This window comes from Centruroides vittatus, unplaced genomic scaffold (genome assembly GCF_030686945.1).
Source record: "Centruroides vittatus isolate TY-2023 unplaced genomic scaffold, ASM3068694v2 scaffold_1323, whole genome shotgun sequence".
NCBI classification, from domain to species: domain Eukaryota; kingdom Metazoa; phylum Arthropoda; class Arachnida; order Scorpiones; family Buthidae; genus Centruroides; species Centruroides vittatus.
In genome coordinates this window covers 413,459-436,106 of record NW_027122675.1, presented here as the reverse complement: position 1 = coordinate 436,106, position 22,648 = coordinate 413,459, and the positions used below count along the sequence as shown (strand labels likewise).

The window sequence follows — 22,648 nt, the reverse complement described above, 5'->3', positions numbered from 1 at the left end:
CGTAATTACAAATAACAAATTTTGTTTTTTTTTTAATGAATGATTATGATTAAAATTTTAATGCACTAATATAACTAACAAATGTTTCTTTGCTCAATTTTAAAAGAAATAATTCCCAAACATTATTAAAATTAAGTGCAGAATGCTAATCTGCTCCTATCAATATTCATTTTATTATATAAAATTGTAAGGATTAGAAATTTTGTTGATATATATGCATGCATAATATAAATACAAATTTCCTGTAAAACTTCCTAAATGAAAATTTTGTACAGTGAACTAAAGAACATATTCTAATACAAATCCAGCAAATTTAAGATGATAATCCTAATTATTAGTAAATACATTCTGAAAATGAGTTAGGCAAATTAAAATTTAATCACTCGATGATATAATAATGATTTTTTTGAAACTTATTAACACTTTTTTAATCAATATCAAAATACCTGTATTTTCCTTTTACAGCTTAAATATAAATATTAAGTAAATTTATTAACCAAATAGCTGGGTGGATTTAAGGAGATTTGATTTCTAAGTTATTTATTAATATTGACTTATATAAACAATTATATTTGAACTTAATTAACATAATTGTATTTTTAAATATAATTTATTTTAATGATATAAATAATTAATTAAATTTTAGTCTAAATGAATGAGCTTATATAAATCTTAAAATATCCAAAATTAATAGTTTTGTGCAAAAATAGGCATTGAGGTTAGTGATTCAAATTTTTATTTAAATAATAAATCTGTAATTCAATAAAATATTGTAATATTAATGATTAAAAAAAAGCTTAGTTTAAATTAATTGATTATTAAGTTATTTTTGCTGGCGATATTTAGGCACGCTTTGAATTTAAGTTTATTAGTCACTGTTAATTATTTCAATGTTTATTCCAAAGTTGTGTAATATTGAAATGTACGGAAATGTGGTGATAAATTCATAAGTTGTAAACAAAGATTACGTCTATGTATTCAAATATTTGTAGTTCTTGAGTTCAAATTATCATCGAATATTATCATTTTGTACAAAATGTAAATAATGTAAAATGTGCTTATCAATATGAAAAAATATAAGGCCTATATTAGGTTGAATTTGTTTTAATTCTTGTAATTCATTGTATCAATGTATCAAAGATTATATATGCACTGCACAATAAATATTACTTTTAAAACATTTCATTTGTATTATTATTTTTAATCATTAGTTTCAGCTATACTTACTATTTGTGTGTCAGTATTTATGCACTGATATCCCTTCCATATGGATTTTTATCATTTTCCCCGTTTTTGTTTTAGGTTGTACTGTATTTAATTCTCATGACACAGAAGTGTGTGTGTTAGTAGTTTTAGAAATAAAAAATCTGAAGATACAGATAAGAATAGTCAGAAGATAAAAGAAACCCAAGGAAAAGAAGAGAATACAGTTAAAATTGCGTAAACTAGAATGGCACAGCACCCAATACTTTTTCTGGCTTTGGCAGGTTTCCTTTTTAAACAGCTTTTAGTAATTTTTTTTAAATTTATAAATGATGTTACACAAATCAGGTCACGTTCATTTTTTATACTAAAATCGCTTACATGAAATAAAGTAAATAGTTTATACATAGTCTTCGTATAGGTTACCCGTATATTCGCAGATGGTAGCCCTTCGTCCCTTGCATTAATGCACGTATCTTGTAGTTTGCCCTTATAAATTTCAATCTTTGCACTCATCCATTTTGGCGATGAGCACAGAAAAGATTTGGCCGAAAACAATAGTTACGTTTTAATAAATTTTTCTCAGCAACTTAAGGTGTTGTGGTGTAATTATTTGCTGAGTGAATTTCGTTGAATACCTCCGGTTTTGTGAGGCTCTGGGCTGGGATGAAAAACATTCTTTTAATCAAAACGAATCTTGATTTTCGCGATTAATTGAAATTAAGGGAAGTAAATTATAAAGGGAAAAATTAAATTATTTTAATATTAAAACCACGCGAAAAAAGGAGAAAAATTAGTAAATTAAATTTTTAGACGACAAAAAACGAAATGTTAGTTAAGGTAAAAGGTTCGTTCAACACCGAACGAAAGATGGTGTCGAATTGTATTCATAAACAATCGTCTTTCTCGGAAACTGATCTGGTCCAATTTCACCTGGTAACAGAAAGGGGATTAATAACCAATAAAGTGACGATTTGCGAGACGAAAAGGTATTTAAGCCCACACTCGGTTCTTTGCCGGGGCTATGTCCCTCGTTCAGGTGCTTCCCGTAAGATTCCATCTTCGTCCTTTGCCGATGTATCCTCCGAAAGTTTGACCTTCGTTGAGAGAAACTTCGGTCATTCCGATCTACTTTCATCAGACATCGTTTCCTGTTCGATAACTGGACTTAGAATGCAACATCCGGTCAGCGAATGGCAACCACCTTCGCCGAATTTTCCTCTTCTTTGAAGATTACGCCCTGAAGTATACGAGGACTTAAACCCTTCGTAACTATGAACTTTTTGTAAGTTAAATTGTCTAATAAACTGGTTGTGTTGTTTGTATACGAGGCATCGATCTCTGACTCAATCGCTCCCACATGACGTTGACTGTTACCACTCGGCAGTCCAGACGGCAATGGAAGACGATAACGATATCACATATAATTGTTATTTTTTCGTTTTGAAATCTTTCCCCTCTTGGCCCCCTCAGTTTTTGCTGAATTCGGTTTTCGTCGGTTGCCTTGGATTTTGTTGGCGTGCCTACTTGACCTCGCTGCTAATTTCGCGAAAACAAAGAGCGACCCACGCGTTTTCCTGCTCAGTGTAGTGTTGTTTCTCGTTGTGTGAGCATTATTACCCAATATTCTAGCCAAACAATTCCATTGCTTTTCTTTCCTTTTTGCTCCATCATAGGACCAAAGAAAGTTTTCAGAGCCAGCACTGGCTATATAACGATTGTGTTCCTGGCCTTCCCTTCGAAAGATCGAGTTGAAGAAGGAAATCATTGAAAAATACGAGAGCGACATTAAGATTGCTGAAATCGGCCACTTTTATATTCATTTTATATTAATTTCTTATTGTTTTTAGTATTAAACACTATATTTATTCTCTATGAAATGTGTTTTTGGTATGTATTTTTTAGTTTATAGAACGAATTAATTGGATTTACATTGATTCATATGGAAATAATTGCCTCGGTTTTCGCCGATTGTTTTCGGACGGATTATCGACGAAAACCGAGGTATTACAGTAGAGAGTCGTTTATCCAAATCAGTTGGGGGACTGGGGTTCGGATAACCGATTATGTACGAAAAAATATATTAACATGTCCGATGTTGAAATTTTTCTCTGTTGCGTGTCGCTTCGTGTTGAATTTTCGTCGATTTTAAGCCTAACGAAAATTTTTATAATAATAATCGAGGCTATTGTATCGTTAAAAATTATTTCTTTAATTTGTTTGCACAAAATAAATATATTGAAAAATATAAAAACATAAAAATTATACTTTAGAAGTAAATCTAGTATCAAAAAAGTTCGATTCAGCATGACACAGTCCGACTGAAAAGCGTTCGGATAAACGACTTTCTACTGTACTGTATTTACAAAACTAGATTACGTCTTAAAATTATATTTAATAGCAAGATACGCAAGAATTTCGTTCTTGTATTTATTTTAAATAATTTTGCGGAAGAAAAACATTTTAATATTAAATTTATATATAAATTTTTTCTAATTTGCTTAATTATAAAGAATTTTTCTTTGGCGGAAAGAATTGAATTTTCGAAAGGATTTATTCATCAACCTACAAAAAGTGAATTTTTTATTTAGTTTATTAAATATAACGCAACGTTAGTTTACATTATTATAATTTTCTTATATAAGAGTTTACTCACTTCATCCCTATTATCATTTGAACTATCCAAAGATACTTGTTCGGTATTATTTTCTTCTGGAACTACCTCGCCCGTTTCCTGTCGAGAAATCTTTTCTAGAGACTCTTCCTGTTTGATTATTACAGTAGAAATATTCTCCGAAATATCAGGCTTTTTATCTTCATCGATAGATTCGGCTTTTGGCTACATAAATAGTCTAAAATTTTTTAAAAAATTATATAAGAGAGTAATATAATTGTATTCGATGCTCACTTTGGCCGTTTCATCCAAATCCTCATCGCTTGGTTGACTATGAAATGTTGAAGTTTCAGTTAAAAGTTATATTTTGAGATACATAACTCAGATTAAACTTCAAAAACTTTTATTCTACTTGCAATTGTGACACAAAAATTTTCTACAAAATAAAAGAAATTTACTCACGATTTCATACAATTTCCCATTTTAGAAATATCCAAAATTCACCTTTAACGTAGAGGATAATATTGTTTTACAATAATTATTGCCTAAATTTCTTTAGCAATAATAATAATAACATAAACAACAATTTAAAAAATTTAATGGCATTTTTTGTAAATAATTTGCCGTCTTCAAATAATATCCGTTTTCCCATATCCGAAATATAACTTTTCAGATTGGCGACTTGATCACTGCAACAGGGTATGAAGATTATTAGTTACAAGCGATAATACATAAGCTAAACCTACACAAGGATGACAAGTGTCTTACAAAAAACCCGCTTATTTAAACACAAAATAACTCACACTATGCACAGTTCTTTACACAGTTTGAATGTTCGAACGTTTTTAGTGTCGATGGTGTTTCCTATCGTTGCTCGAAAGTAGGCCCCGGGGCAGCGGCAGGTGAAGCGACTCGTCGATTGGCGTCGGCGGACTTTACGATGAACACCTTGGCGTACACCTCTTGAAACCTCTCGAAAAGTCCCCCGTCGTGTCCTTCAAACTCGGCCTCCTCAATCTCCGTTTTCTCCCCTTTTTCTATCTGGTTCTACGACCCTCTTTCCCGCTTCCCGATTGGTCCCTCGTCTGTTCCTAAGCGAAAAACGACCCGTTCGAGTCACGAGAAAGATCCGCTTCGAAGAATCTACTCTGGATGGAAAGTGTTGATGGAACTTTGGAACTCGCGCTCATATTTTCCCCATTGTTGTCTAGTCTGTGACGTTTTATAAATTTTAACGACCCGACGCGATGTTCCTTTTTGTCATCGACCTTTCCCCTTTTCAACATTTTTATGTTCTAATTATTTGTATACGATCGCCTTGTCTAAGGTCCATCTCTACTGGAAGACGCTCGTTTACAATTATTGCGTTCTGTTTTACATCAATAGCATTTTTTTTCCTGGTCGCGGTTTCATATGACTAGCACAACTAATCCGATCTTTGGTCGGCTTTTTAACAATGGTGGTTTATGTTTTTTTCTTTTTTTTAGTTTCGTTTTAACAATTTTCTAATATAAATGTTTAATGTCAACCCGTTTTTGGGACCTCACACAAGCCACCATCCCAGATTTCGTTTCGTAGTCTTTATCTCATCCTGAGATATTAAGCGAAATAGACACTAATACACACACATCCACAAATTTTTTTTTTCCCCCTTTTTTGGGTTCGGGGATCTCAAAACATGGAGATTTGCAAAAACTCGGAGGGTCAAATTTGGCACAATTCTAATACCCATGCGAGGTTGCCGACCGGGAAGGAAAGAGAAGTCATTTTGACTTGAGTCAAAATGAACGAGGGATAAGGAATGGTATGTGGGTGATGGTGAACGTGCTGGGGCGAAGAACATTTACAAATGAAATCCATTTATTTGGAAATAAACTGGAAGCTTACAATTTCATACAAAGGATGCTTCACTCAAACTATGATCTAAAGCAGCGTTTCTCAAACTATGGGTCGCGAAATGATACTACCTCCCGCAGAAATACTTTTAATACTTGTATTACTGAAAAAACTCTAAGAACTATTAACAACAGATGCATCTGTTAAGTACTGAAAATTGATTCCTCTTTTATATTTTGCCGAGTGACCTCCCCATACGCGGTTCAAGAAAGATTCAGTAACTTCCATACTATTTTAATACATAGTCCTAATAACTTTTATTATTGGTTTTAATATTTGAAAATAAAATTAAAAATTCATCCAGATAAAATTTTCGTATATTATCTACCCTCGAAAAATATAATGTTTAGAAAATTTTGAATTTAATATTCAAATTAATCCGTTATTCGACAATTCTTGAAATTCATCTTCCATGGAGATGACTACAAGAGAATCGGAACGACTCGTTTCACTTTCTTTCTCGTCTTCTAATAGATTTGATAATTCCACTTTGGTGACATCTTTGATGATCATATTTATGGATCCATTTTCTTCGACGATGAAATGAAACGAAGAAAATATATCCGAGGACCATTCATCTCTATTTCAGATATTTTCATCGTGTGAACCACTAATCGTCTCGTACTTAATTTCCTGCAAGCGAGAAAGATTGGGTTAGGAGTATAGTAAGGAATAAAAAGCGAAGATAATAAGGAATCTACGTTGTTGGTGTTAATCATCAGACTGCCTTGCCGCTCGGAATTGAAACGAAATCTGTGGACGTATTGCCAACTCAACAGAGAAAGGATGGAACAATATGTAACTGCAAGGAACTTTAATCGCCATTTTTTATTATAGAGATTATCAGAATTTTTCTGTTTATCCAAATCATCATTTTGTCGCTGGATACTTTCTGTACTTTTTGATGGTGTCGGGGAAAGATCAAAATTCATTACTTGGTTGTCGGAGTGTAAAACATCTGCGAACTTTTCACGTGTGACGTTAACTTTGACAAAATCTCTATGTAAATAGCATGAGATGATAGACTTCAGGAGAAGGCACAGATGTATAAATTGCAAAATCTTCATTATTTCTACAAAAACCTGATGATTTTATTTCCCCAAAATCGATCTTCCAACTGATCCAACTTAACAATAAATATTTAAATAATGAATTTTGGATGATTCTTTTCAAATTATTGTTGTCATTTAAATGCAAACCATATTTTCATAAATCGGAATGGCAGTATGCATAATGAATGCCATATTTCAAAGGTGTACAGACTAGCCATTAAATCTCTATATATGAGATTCTATCCTGGATACATTCCTAGATTGCCACAAACTAGGCAATGCGGTCGCTTTCGACGTGATGTCAGAGGCAATTTTTTAACCCTTTCCATGCGGTTATACTCGGAGGGTCAAATTTGGCACAATTCTAATACCCATGCGAGGTTGCCGACCGGGAAGGAAAGAGAAGTCATTTTGACTTGAGTCAAAATGAACGAGGGATAAGGAATGGTATGTGGGTGATGGTGAACGTGCTGGGGCGAAGAACATTTACAAATGAAATCCATTTATTTGGAAATAAACTGGAAGTCACGTGCAGTGCAGTCACAGCTTCCCTATCATCAAATGTCACGTGCCGTGACATTTGATGATAGGGAAGCTGTGTTTCTGTAAGAAGCCGACTTCCAGGGGCAATCAGTTAATTGCGCGTCAGTGATGGCCTAGGGTCCATTCGTACGTGCGTGGTGGCGGAAGACAAAGACAAAAAGTATCTGATAAAAACCGTTTATTTTAACATAAGATAAACATACACTATGTACAAAATAGTTTCCTTTAAGACAATCAGCCGTTCGGACATTCTGGGCGTCGATGTGGTTCTTCGATGGTCGATCGAAGGTGGTTTCGGGACAGTGTCGTTGACAAGTCTGTAGGGCACGGGGAGACTTTCTCTGTTGGAGTCGGGGACACGGTCTAAATCCGAAGTGGCACGAGTTACAGGTTGGCACAATAGACGAGAAACTTTTTTCTTTTTTTTTTTGCGCGTTGACACACGGCGTTATGGTTAATCGGAACGTTAACCGAGTGCCAGGTGTCCTCGATTGGTCGGAGATTATATCAATCTCCGTTCTTTCTTTCGTCCATTTTGATTGGTCGTTCTCCCTCAATCACGCTTCCCGAGTGGTTGGTCCCTCGTTATTAAACGTAACGAGACTCTTACCTGGAGCGCGAGAAAAGTCAAAATCGAAGACGAATTCGATCTTCCACCGATCCTAGGACGACTTCCTTCCGCGATTTACGGTTTCTGCCTGGCAGTTTAATAAACAGTGGGTGTCCGACTACAAATGACTTTTACCTATGTTTTTTTAAACTAATAAATTTGTCGGGCTCTCGACGAAAGAAAATCCAATCGCGGACTACCATAAACAATCGCGAAACCTGCCGGTCGACTACTGGGTAAACAGTCCGTGATTAAATTTTTTCTTTTATAATGTAAAAAAGATCTAATAAAAACTGTTGTTTTTTCACGACAAGTATAGAATAAACTTTGTTTTCATATATGAATTTTGTTTTTCATGTTACTACACATCATAATAAAAAATATCAAAGACTAAAACAGCTTTAAATTCTCAACTACCGATGCCATTACCCTGTAATATAAATTTAAAAAATCAAAAACACATTATTTGAATTATAATATTTATTTACTTAATATTCCACTCCAGCATTTATTTTAGATGACATGTATTGACTAGTGTGAAAAATTGAAATAATTATTAGTTTATTAATAAATACGTCAGTTCATTAAAGATATATAAAATTAAAAAACCATTTGATTATATATATATATAAATAATTAAGATGAATATTTTGTATAAAGTATTTCTTGTTTAATTATGAAATTATAAAGACGTAAGCTGTTGGTTAAGAATAAATAACCTCCAAAATAACAGGCAATGTTTTGCTTTCCATAGCACCACGTGGATCTGGTTTTATTAATCTCGAACCGGAAAATAATGACGGAGATGAATGAACATTTAATCGAATACAAACCAATAATAATTTAGTATAGAAAACTGTAATTATTTCGCAATCAGATATTCATTTTATAATTAATCATTAGAGATCCTCCAGTTTTATCCTCGTAACACTTGAGTAATATAGGAAATAATGCAATAAATTATTCTAATTATGAAAAGCGTGAAAATAAAGATTCAAACCTTCGTAACAATCCCGTTGACCACAATATAAACCTTCTGCTAAAGAGAAACAACTACATATTCCGATCAGCAAAACATTTAACCACATTTTTAAACTGCCTTCGGATGACCACAATCGCCACCTGACAGATGTTTATTTTTACTCAAATTTTTTGAATTTTTTTAAATTAAAAATCATATATAAAAATTATTTTAATTTATTAATTTTATATAATGATAGCATTAAATAAAAATGATAATATTTTAATGTTTTCTCAACTTGCGTTAAATAAAATGAAAAAGCAACCTATGGTGACGCGTTATTAATCGTTCGATACTCGATTAATTTTTTTTGGTCGATTAACAATTAATTGGTTAAATTGTTTTTTGATTACTTATCAACTGATCAATTAGTTTTCAATTGTAAATTTGAATCGCCATATCGCTTAAAAATTCTTTCTAGTTAATTTAAAAGCGCGTGGTAATTCATATCTCAGAAACTATAGATTTAACATAGGATGGGAATAAAATGGTGATGGCGGCAAAGCGTAGTAAAACAAATCAAAAACTTAAGAATTCGATCCAATTGTTAGTATGACTTTTTTTTTACTGGAAATGAATAAATAAATAAATAGAGCTGAATTATGTAATCTGTGCTCAAGATTAGTAAAAGTTTGCGGAAATACGTCGAATTTATTAATCATCTAATCGCCACGTAAAATTCGTGCAATGATTACGGATAAAAGAAAAATTTACAGCTCGTTTTACGAATCTCGGTCGGGTTGTAAAATTGCAGTAGCAGGATCAACGGGGCCGTGTGGGATTTTCTTAATTTTTTTTTCAGATGTCGAACACCTAGATAAGACAGGCTAGTTTTTCATAGAAAATCTACCTAGAATGGTATCCCTCTCTGGCAGATGGATCTTGTGTTGTGACGCCTTATCCCATCAAAGAAAACACGACCAAAACGGTGGAACGAATTCTCTAATAGTTAACCTTATACTGTGTAATTTAAAAAATACACATTAATATATTACACCAGGGGTCCCCAACCTTTTTGTACCTAAGAGCACATTTTAGAATACCAGTCGGACGGCGGGCACCATTTATTTTTTCAAGGTGAATTTAGAATTGGACATAGTTAATAATACATACACATGATATACAAAAAACATTTAATTCCAAAAATGTAATTTAACATACAAAAATATTAACAATAATTTTTATAAAACAAGTAATTACTAAACAATGCATACAAAATCTACAAAGTATAAAAATTCTTTATAAAAAAATATAAATCTCAAAGTCAATGTGATTTTCGGCATTTCATTTCATTGGCCATTGCTTTGTAATTAGAAGAGTGTGATGCTATTCCTGCTCGTAAGCAATCATCAAGGTGTTCATCTGTAAGTCGTGATCTGTACTTTGATTTTATAATGTTCATTGTCGAAAACAATGATTCACACAAGTATGTGGAACCGAAAAACGATTTTATTTTATATGTTGCTTTTTTCAAGAATGTTTCTTTCAACTATATTCCAGAAATTCTCATCTGATAAAATGGATTTTAGGATAATGTCGTTCTGAAGATCCAAAATTTTTATTTCTACCACTCCAGCCTACCCCCTCTGGAGAGACCCGGGATCAAATCCGATCGGGTCGAAAAATCCCCAGTAATTTTTCAAGATGGTCCAAGCGGATATGTCGGGCTCTGTTCCTCATCACCTGGCCGCCCAATTGTATGGTGGCCGAATACATAATGGGCTTGCTTAAAAAGGCCTTAGTGCCTACAGGGGGGGGGAAGTTTAAAAAAGGAAAAGTTAAAATTGCTTAAAATATCTTTTAAAACAGAAAAACCTAAAACCAAATTGATGAAGGGGCATGATATATGCAAAATGCACATATTAGTTTAATAAAGAAATGTCAGTCAACTTTCAAATTAAATAACTGTGGTTTGAGAAGTTCTTTGGAATAGGAAAATTATTATTATTTTTGTTCTACTTTTATTATTTAAGGATTAACATGTCTAGATTATAATAATAAGTATTAAAATTTTGTCACAAAAAAGAATATTTAAAAAAATTACTTCTACAGACACTTTCAATTTTTACTTAAAAATAGATATATTCATTTATTATAAAGGAGACAAACAAAAATGTATTTAAAAAAAAGCACAATTTGAAAAACATAATAAAACAAATATTTGTTTTATGTTGGTTTGTAATTAATCAAAACCGACAAAACACCATTTTAAAGTGATTTTTATTCAAGTAATATATTTATAAATAATATGTAGCCAAAAATGTAGCCATGTCAAATTTATGTAACCCAAAAAGTAGCCAATGCGCCAAATGATATTTTTTACGCCAAACTAAAAAAAGGGTAGCCAAATTTGGGGCAAAGTGGCCAAATATGGCAACGCTGGATGACCTCCAGACAAATGTCTGCATTGTCACAGCAACAGTAGAAACGGTCCGATTCATTTCATTTTAGGTATGGAAAATTTGGTTGGCGAAAATTTCGCGCGAGGGGAAAAAGAGATCGGTCGCATTTCGCTTTGTGCTTTTATCTGTGTTGGATGCCATTTCTACTTTTGTGTGGTTAATCATTAAAAATGAAAAAACTTTTACATAGCATTTTATTGAAAACTAAAATATTTTTATTTTTATTGTGGTCGCACAGCGGCGGGCACACACAAAACGATCGGCGGGCGCTATGGTGCCCGCGGGCATAGGGTTGGGGACCCCTGTATTACACACTTAAAAAAATTATATTAAAGACGTTTACAGACTTTCTCACTGTAATTCATATATTTCGTTTCACTCATTCTTTTGTTTTAATCTGCATTCTACTTTCAAATTCTAAATACAATACTGTATTAGTGTGAGGTTGCCGATCCGCGCGTAATAACAGGATTTCCGAGCAGTTCTGAATCGTATGTGGGAGAGTTAGGCACAGAGACAACTCTCCAGTTTTACATAAATTTCTTCCCGATTTCTTGTAACTTAAAAATATAGTTTACAATAACAATATTCTTCGATCTGACAGTGGAGACTAGACCTTCAGATTTCCTTTTCTAACTGAGAACGAAAGTCCTAAACATAATACAAAATATTATTGTAAATTTTTATAATATTTTTGAAAACCAAAGATGGTCAATACTCCGATCACTCAATCTGGTTATTATTTTAATAGTGAAAAGTCCCGGTACCGAGAATGCCCTTTCCGATTCAATGGATGTGGGTGGAATCGTCTTCAATGCATTTAAGAGAAGACAAATGTTACGTGTTTTTTCCATCCGTAGCCTGGAAGATTTCTAGTTTCGTTTTCGTTGCAGTGCTACTTTTGCTCTCAACTATTCTTGATTTGTCTACTTCGGCTGCTTTAATAGCGGTATCGAGCTTACAGCCCGATAATTCGGCAGTTCGTTTGGCTTTAATAATAAGGTTTATGAAAAAAAACTTCAAACTTGCATACTTCATACTCGTTTGTATCCTTGCCCAATTTGCACAACCTGGCATTACGCAGTTATTAAAGCTACTGGGCATGGCTAAAAATCAAGAAAGCGTAAGCACAATTATTCCAGATATTACAGGCACTGACAAGTAAAGAATTTTCAGAGTCCTGCCACGAATACATATTGATTATTGACAATATGTGAAATATCATAACAAGCAAAAATTTAAAAAACGAATAAGTGAGCTTAAAATTATTAAATACAAATGTATTCTGACAGTTTATGAGTTAATTATACTTTCTATTTGCAAAATTTTCGTATAGACTTATTACAATTAAATATATAATCTTTATTGATTGACGTATTTCAGTTTAGCACACCCTTGATTTAGTACTAATTCCATAAACGAATGGCAACGTTAAATCGAGGTTTGACTGTATATTGTATATATTGTATATATTTGTATTCCCGAGAGCCACAAACGCACCATACTTCACTGATTTCATTTTTTTAAGATTCACTATACAGCAAATATGTGGCACTTAAAAAAGTACACTGTAAAGGCATTTTAAATTGAAATAATATCCAATTCTTAAAAGTATACAATTAATAAATAAATTAATAAAAACTTAAATTGTTTCTGGTCGTACAAATTGAAATCTGTAATACTTCAATAAGCAAAATTCGTGTTTAATTTTTTTTTTTTAAATTTTGTTTCTAAATTATTAAAACTCACCATTCCATTATTAACGATTACACTTGACTAATGAGAACAAATAAATAAATATCAATTTATGAGTTAAACGTATTCAAATTTTTAAAAATATTTTTCATTTTGAAAATAATAACAAAAATTAAATTAATTTATTTCCTATTATTTTATTTTATTAATATATTAAATTTATACTTCACTACTTACACCACTACTGAAATAGGTACTGCTCGACTGTCTCTTCTAAAATGTAGATTTATAATATATTTTATATTAATTTATATATGCAAAAATGAATAATATTAAAACAAATATGACTCGGAACTATTTTAAAATATTACTGATGTATCTATTTTAATTTAAACTGCTATTAAACCTATTAGCCTATATACCAGTGGTGCAAAAGAATAAAAATATATTTTATTCTTTTTGAAATCATAACGATACGCAAAAGATTTAAATTTCTAATTTCGTTATGGCAAAACAGAATCCACTAATTGAAAAATATTGCTTTAAGAAACTATTTTTGAATGTAAATGTCAAAACGTATCAATAATATTTGAGATAACGTGAAGTAACAATTCTAAATAATATTTTATGCAACAATATCCAACAATCGCCTTTAAGAACAATGCTTCATTATCGGAGGAAAAATCAGACAAGAAGAAGAATTGCCAAGAACTTGTGCATTTGGATACTCACATATCTGACATTTCTATATATTTTATCATGAGTATATCATATAAACATACTTAAATTTCGTTTACTTTAGTAGGGGAATCGATGGAGCCTTTATCTTTAATGTTTGTCTTTCGTTGCTGTCTGATATTTGTTGCATCTTAGATTAACGAAACAGTTAAGAAAAATTTCATTTTTTCTAATTAAATTCTTAATATATTTTTTTAAAGTTCAGATTAAAATTTATTATAATTTTTAATTTAGGATAAATAAGGATTTTGGAAATCCTCATACCACTACTGAGGCAGTAGAAAAAAAGATTGATCTTAAACGGAAAAAGAAAATTGTTCGTTTTGTTATTAAAAGGTTTGTAAAAATTTGTATAACTTGTGTTTGTACATATGTATTATAGGTAATTAAAAGAATCTGTGGCCCGTGAGAGCGAAGATCCTTTGGGAGTCAAAACACATTCCAAGGAAACAGTTCTGATCGGTGACGCACAATCGACAGGAGAGAAATATTCCAGTCAAGTGATTTACAGCATTGTACCGTGCCCGAATTTGCTTACAAAAAACAAACTGAAAAAGACTGTTGAACTCGTCTCGGTCCCCTGAGTTCAAATATATAATCAAAGTCCTGAAATTCCATAGGTGGTAATCTATAGTACACCCCAGTTGTCTATACTAAATTATTATTGGTTTGTATTCGATTAAATGTTCATTCATCTCCGTCATTATTTTCCGGTTCGAGATTAATAAACTCAGATCCACGTGGTGCTATGGAAAGCAAAACATTGCCTGTTATTTTGGAGGTTATTTATTCTTAACCAACAGCTTACGTCTTTATAATTTCATAATTATACAAGAAATACTTTATACAAAATATTCATCTTAATTATTTATATATATATAATCAAATGGTTTTTTAATTTTATATGTCTTTAATGAACTGACATATTTATTAATAAACTAATAATTATTTCAATATTTTCACACTAGTCAATACATGTCATCTAAAATAAATACTGGAGTGGAATATTAAGTAAATATTAAAATTCAAATAATGTGCTTTTGATTTTTTAAATTTATATTACAGGGTAATGGCATCGGTAGTTGAGAATTTAAAGCTGTTTTGGTCTTTGATATTTTTTATTATGATGTGTAGTAACGTGAAAAACAAAATTCATATATGAAAACAAAGTTTATTCTATACTTGTCGTGAAAAAACAACAGTTTTTATTAGATCTTTTTTACATTATAAAAGAAAAAATTTAATCACGGACTGTTTACCCAGTAGTCGACCGGCATGTTTCGCGATTGTTTATGGTGGTCCGCGATTGGATTTTCTTTCGTCGCGAGCCCGACAAATTTATTAATTTAAAAAAACATAGGTAAAAGTCGTTTGTAGTCGGACACTTACTGTTTATCAAACTGCCAGGCAGAAACCGCAAATCGCGGAAGGAAGTCGTCCTAGGATCGGTGAAAGATCGAATTCGTCTTCGATTTTGACTTTTCTCGCGCTCCAGGTAAGAGTCTCGTTACGTTTAATAACGAGGGACCAACCACTCGGGAAGCGTGATTGAGGGAGAACGACCAATCAAAATGGACGAAAGAAAGAACGGAGATTGATATAATCTACGACCAATCGAAGACACCTGTCACTCGGTTAACGTTCCGAATAACCATAACGCCGTGTGTCAACGCGCAAAAAAAAAGAAAAAAGTTTCTCGTCTATTGTGCCAACCTGTAACCCGTGCCACTTCGGATTTAGACCGTGTCCCCGACTCCAACAGAGGAAGTCTCCCCGTGTCCTACAGACTTGTCAACGACACTGTCCCGAAACCACCTTCGATCGATCATCGAAGAACCACATCGACGCCCAGAATGTCCGAACGGCTGATTGTCCTAAAGGAAACTATTTTGTACATAGTGTATGTTTATCTTATGTTAAAATAAACGGTTTTTATCAGATACTTTTTGTCGTTCTCTTTCGCCACCACGCACGTACGAATGGACCCTAGGCCATCACTGACGCGCAATTAACTGATTGCCCCTGGAAGTCGGCTTCTTACAGAAACACGGCTTCCCTATCATCAAATGTCACGGCACGCCACTGCACGTGACCTTAAAAATTGCCTCTGACATCACGTCGACCGCGACCGCATTGCCTAGTATGTGGCAATCTAGGAACGTATCCAGGATACAATCTCATATATAGAGATTTAATGGCTAGTCTGTACACCTTTGAAATATGGCATTCTTTATGCATACTGCCATTCCGATTTATGAAAATATGGTTTGCATTTAAATGACAACAATAATTTGAAAAGAATCATCCAAAATTCATTATTTAAATATTTATTGTTAAGTTGGATCAGTTGGAAGATCGATTTTGGGGAAATAAAATCATCAGGTTTTTGTAGAAATAATGAAGATTTTGCAATTTCTACATCTGTGCCTTCTCCTGAAGTCTATCATCTCATGCTATTTACATAGAGATTTTGTCAAAGTTAACGTCACACGTGAAAAGTTCGCAGATGTTTTACACTCCGACAACCAAGTAATGAATTTTGATCTTTCCCCGACACCATCAAAAAGTACAGAAAGTATCCAGCGACAAAATGATGATTTGGATAAACAGAAAAATTCTGATAATCTCTATAATAAAAAATGGCGATTAAAGTTCCTTGCAGTTACATATTGTTCCATCCTTTCTCTGTTGAGTTGGCAATACGTCCACAGATTTCGTTTCAATTCCGAGCGGCAAGGCAGTCTGATGATTAACACCAACAACGTAGATTCCTTATTATCTTCGCTTTTTATTCCTTACTATACTCCTAACCCAATCTTTCTCGCTTGCAGGAAATTAAGTACGAGACGATTAGTGGTTCACACGATGAAAATATCTGGAATAGAGATGAATGGTCCTCGGATATATTTTCTTCGTTTCATTTCATCGTCGAAGAAAATGGATCCATAAATATGATCATCAAAGATGTCACCAAAGTGGAATTATCAAATCTATTAGAAGACGAGAAAGAAAGTGAAACGAGTCGTTCCGATTCTCTTGTAGTCATCTCCATGGAAGATGAATTTCAAGAATTGTCGAATAACGGATTAATTTGAATATTAAATTCAAAATTTTCTAAACATTATATTTTTCGAGGGTAGATAATATACGAAAATTTTATCTGGATGAATTTTTAATTTTATTTTCAAATATTAAAACCAATAATAAAAGTTATTAGGACTATGTATTAAAATAGTATGGAAGTTACTGAATCTTTCTTGAACCGCGTATGGGGAGGTCACTCGGCAAAATATAAAAGAGGAATCAATTTTCAGTACTTAACAGATGCATCTGTTGTTAATAGTTCTTAGAGTTTTTTCAGTAATACAAGTATTAAAAGTATTTCTGCGGGAGGTAGTATCATTTCGCGACCCATAGTTTGAGAAACGCTGCTTTAGATCATAGTTTGAGTGAAACATACTTTGTAAGAAATTGTAAGCTTCCAGTTTATTTCCAAATATATGCGATATATATATGTATATGATATATATTTGACGAAAACTATAAAAAATTGACACATTTAAAAAAATTTTTATGAAAGTTTTTCGTCATAACTCGAGAAGTGACTGTAGATCATTAGGACTGAGCAGTATTAATATTCTGATATTTATTATACTCTTAATTTTGTACAGTTTAAAGGTTGGCGTGGAAGAAGTAAACTATATATCCATTGCATGGTAAATAATGAAATTTATAACTAACCATATATATAGAGGAGCTTCAATAAAGACCATAACAGTAGCTAATAGTATTGTATTAACAGGGAGAACTTTTACCTTCATTTTCTCGAAATACTAATTTTGCTTTTCATTCCTTTCTTCCACAGATTTCTTAAATTCAAATATCACATCATATGGCAATTAATATCTGTTAAATTAACAAAATAATATAAAAGAAAAAAGAAAATTACTAAAGTTTACATTAGAGAACTAAATTTAAAATAGAGCCAACTAAGGTTTTATAACAGAAGATTGGTTAGAATGCAACACATCATTATATAATTAACCACAGGAATTAAATTGTAGCCAGCCATTTATCTTTCCTCCCAAAGTATTGTTCATTCGGGAACGAATAAAACGTTGTACTTGGCGGCACGGTAATATAGGTAAATATAGGTAACACTACAACTGACCACACAACAGTTATTTTTTGAAGTTTTGTGTGGTAGAGAGCTGTAGTTCATTATCACAGGAAGAAAACAATCACCGCGTTTCAGTAAGTATTCAACCCAAAGATGCACGTGTTTTCCCGAAACAGTTTTCTTTGCCTGCGTACAGGTGCCGCTCAACTCAGTTCTACTAGCTCTATTGTACTGTACAATATGAATTAGTGAAGTATGCAGTGGCGTGCAGTGACATTTGATGATAGGGAAGCTGTGTTTCTGTAAGAAGCCGACTTACAGGGGCAATCAATTAATTGCGCGTCAGGGCCCGTTCGTATTCGTTTGTTCGATAAGCCAGTAAAAACCGTATACTTCTTTAAATGTATTTTTAATAGATTATCTGATGTACAGTACTTAATAAATAACAGAGGTAATTATATTGAACTTTCTTATTAGATTCAATAAATTCCCTATGCCCTCTAAATGCCAATTCTTGCTTTGAGAAAAAACATATAACATCTATTAATTTAGATATATCTATTAATCGTAATTATCTTGTTATAATTTTCAATATTTATTTTATATTGTCTACCAATGTTAAATTCTAGTCGGCTTTGATTTCCAAATTGCTTCAATTTTACGAAAGAATCGTCATTCGTCAAAAATTTTATCGTCAAAATGTCGAAATTTTTTTGTCGACGTATTTATATTTAATTTAGGCATTGGTCTTTCTCTTTTAATAATGTTTTGTTTTTCATTATATGGTCTTGAGCCTAAACTTTTTTAAAATAAATTTTTTAATCACTAGCCACGACATAAGGGCTAAAATTAAAATTATAAAAAAAACTTACTTGGTAAAACAAAATGTGTGATGAATATGCATACCTAGTACAAAAAATTCTTCAATTGTATGAACATACTTTTAATGAAACTTATAATTAAATATAACTTTGTGAAGAAACGTAAATAAAAATAACAAAATATTCTTTACTTTTTAAATCTTAAAACAATCCACTTAGTGAAATAGCTCCCTACGAGTGGCTAATGAATGGAATCAGAGACTGTCCAGGTAGGTGTGTGCGTGCCAAATCCCGAGGGTGCCGATACCGGTCAATGTCAAATGCCTCTTTTGTCGCATCACTAGTATATCTCAAAGGACGCCACAGAGCTGTTTTAAATTTTAAACGTTTCTCACCATAGCTGTAAAAATCTAAATATGTTAAACTTAATAGTCATTTGTTTTCTAACCAGTGGCGTGCCGTCATTGGAAGCGGTGGAAGCGCCGCTTCCCTTGTATTTTCTAAAAAATAAATACTTATTGTGCGATTATTTTCATATAATTAAAATTAATATTTTATTATAATTGCAGTATGTATCTTATTACAAATTTCTATACTACATGTGAAAAAACCGATAAGATTGCTATTGTATATTCAGTGGTGATATTCGGCGGGTTCGCACAGGTTCGGCCGAACCCGTTGTTAAAATTTTCAGTTTCCCGAACCTTGTTAAATACACGGAACATTTCTCAGTGGGTTTGTTTTTTTTTTTTAAAAATATATTAAAATATGCGTATTATACTCTGTAATACTACTAAACTAGAGCCTTATACCCCGTTCGTACCGAGCATTTCAATCTAGATTGTGAGCAAGGTCAGGGAGTATGTCTTGGTGCGATCTCTCTCGACCGTTTCAATCGAGGTTTAATCGCGATCGATTCAAGAGAGTTCTTGATCCAGTCATAAGAGAGATCCCAGAATGCCACGCGCGCGGGATAATACAAGATGGCTGTCGAACACGTATCGGGCTATGGACAGCGAAAGAAAAAGTATAATGTAACTCGAGAGATGATGACACGTGTGTATTTCCAGAAGCGCCATTTTGCGGTAAAGATTACCCCTGCCTAAAAAAAAAACAAAAAAAAAAAAAAGGTCGACAGCCCTAAAATATTATCGTTACCTGCCCTTCACCCATGGCTCGTTATGTTCCAAGTACACCACTGATTGTTAGATATACAGATATACGGTTGCAAGAAAAGGTATTGTATTTATTTCTGTTCAAAACTTCCATTTCATTTGTCGGTGATTGTCAGGGAAAAATTTTCTGCTAGCGAACCCCTTGTTAAATATTTCGAATATCACCACTGTGTATATTCAAATATCAGTGGCGAAATGCAAGCGCCGTATTGTCGAAACCGGATCAGCTTCCAAGCAGCGCGTACGCATTGGCGCACGCGCTTTACAGAGCATCAATCTCACCCGCTTTAGCTGGTAGAAGCTACACACGTATAACGCTTCCAATGTTTCTATCCAGGACCAGTTCTGGGCCGTTAACCGCCTGCCAGCTAGATATTCGGCCGCCCTCGCCCGATTATGTGAATCACGAGTAGACTAGATTTATAACTTAACCCAACCGATAGGAGTTTACTGGTATGTTTTTATGATGGCGCTGTATAGTTGACAGGAGTTTTAAAAAATCCATTAAAATATTTGATCAAAATATATATAAATGGTTTGCTGTATATTAGCTAATATGACGATTTTAGTCTCTGTAATCCAAATTCTTGGTAGACAAATCTCACAGCAATTTAAAACTTATTGGCAAATTAAATTTATTTTTCGAAGTATCAAACACAAATTCGTGTTAATAACAACCACTTGGCTTTTTTCCACCTTTATTTAGTTGATACGGTACACGTTTCGGGCCTTATGCCCCTCATCAGTCAACTAAAATAATATAAAATAATGTATACAGCGTTTTTACCGACAAGTTATATAAACATTTAAACGTATATAACATACCAGTTCTTCCCCCAGTATGGCACTTGTACACGGTAAGTTTGGACATTACAAACTCGAGGATAAAAGTTATAAAATTCTTTTACATCTGTTTTGAGTTAAAAAGTACAACTATTTAATATAACAATAAATTTACATTAACTGTGAATAAAACTGGGACAAGTTCTTACTTTGTTGTTCTCTTGTACTTCTTAGTAGATGGTTAATACACAGTACATTTTCAAAGGTCGTTCGAGCACTTTGGCTCGTTTATGTTGAGACAGAATCCAGAAAATTTTTTTAAAAGACAAATTTGTAGACCAACTTTGGGTATAAGTTTTAGTCTGAACTTTCCCTTGTTGAACGTTGTTTAAGTTTTGCGACATTTAAAATTTGCATAACTACATGGGTTGAAACGAAGTGAGCCCCCTAGCGGTATTTTTGGTAAGATATTGAGATTTATTGTATTTTTAACTAATATTAAAATTTATAATATATTTAACCAGTTTTTATTAATATTTATACTTGTATTTTTGTTTATACAATTTTTTGAGTTAATTATAGCAAAACTTTCTTTAAACTTTCTATTATATATGTCTTTTTCTTTATACACGAAGAATCTCTACACGTCTTTTTCTTTATACACGAAGGACTCTACGAAGAAATAAACAAAGAAATGAGAAAAATAAATATAAAGTTGGCACCAAAATATCAAAAATTGCAATCACGGATAATAAATAAAGGAAAAAAACAACTTGATGAAAACATCGAAGAATCCAAAAACGTCGTTTACGAAATACCATGTACTTGCAAAGACCCACATACCTACATCGGAGAAACAAAACGGAAATTAAAAATAAGAATAAAAGAACATATAGCTGATATGAAGCACCAAAGGATGCAATCCGTTTTCCACGACCACTGCTTAATAAATAATTGTAATATTGATAAGGACAACACCAAAGTTTTGTATAAAGAAAAAGACATATATAATAGAAAGTTTAAAGAAAGTTTTGCTATAATTAACTCAAAAAATTGTATAAACAAAAATACAAGTATAAATATTAATAAAAACTGGTTAAATATATTATAAATTTTAATATTAGTTAAAAATACAATAAATCTCAATATCTTACCAAAAATACCGCTAGGAGGCTCACTTCGTTTCAACCCATGTAGTTATGCAAATTTTAAATGTCGCAAAACCTAAACAACGTTCAACAAGGGAAAGTTCAGACTAAAACTTATACCCAAAGTTGGTCTACAAATTTGTCTTTTAAAAAAATTTTCTGGATTCTGTCTCAACATAAACGAGCCAAAAGTGCTCGAACGACCTTTGAAAATGTACTGTGTATTAACCATCTACTAAGAAGTACAAGAGAACAACAAAGTAAGAACTTGTCCCAGTTTTATTCACAGTTAATGTAAATTTATTGTTATATTAAATAGTTGTACTTTTTAACTCAAAACAGATGTAAAAGAATTTTATAACTTTTATCCTCGAGTTTGTAATGTCCAAACTTACCGTGTACAAGTGCCATACTGGGGGAAGAACTGGTATGTTATATACGTTTAAATGTTTATATAACTTGTCGGTAAAAACGCTGTATACATTATTTTATATTATTTTAGTTGACTGATGAGGGGCATAAGGCCCGAAACGTGTACCGTATCAACTAAATAAAGGTGGAAAAAAGCCAAGTGGTTGTTATTAACACGAATTTGTGTTTGATACTTCGAAGAATAATACAACACGGTTTCACATAAATTTATTTTGTAAAGACTACATCAAATGCATTTCGGGCTGGTGTAATATCTTCCAGTCCCTCTTCAGTGAATAACCGAATAACTACCACCAACGGTTATTCACTGAAGAGGGACTGGAAGATATTACACCAGCCCGAAATGCATTTGATGTAGTCTTTACAAAATAAATTTAATTTGCCAATAAGTTTTA

General features: G+C 32.6%; 1 long non-coding RNA gene across 1 annotated transcript; it reads left to right on the top strand.

Moving 5' to 3' along the window:
- The first annotated feature begins 22,044 nt into the window (after positions 1-22,044).
- LOC136986929 (uncharacterized) lies at positions 22,045-22,378 on the top strand. The gene is made up of 3 exons (XR_010882555.1): positions 22,045-22,081; positions 22,164-22,248; positions 22,324-22,378. It is a non-coding gene; the product is annotated as an uncharacterized lncRNA (long non-coding RNA).
- Positions 22,379-22,648: the final 270 nt, after the last annotated feature.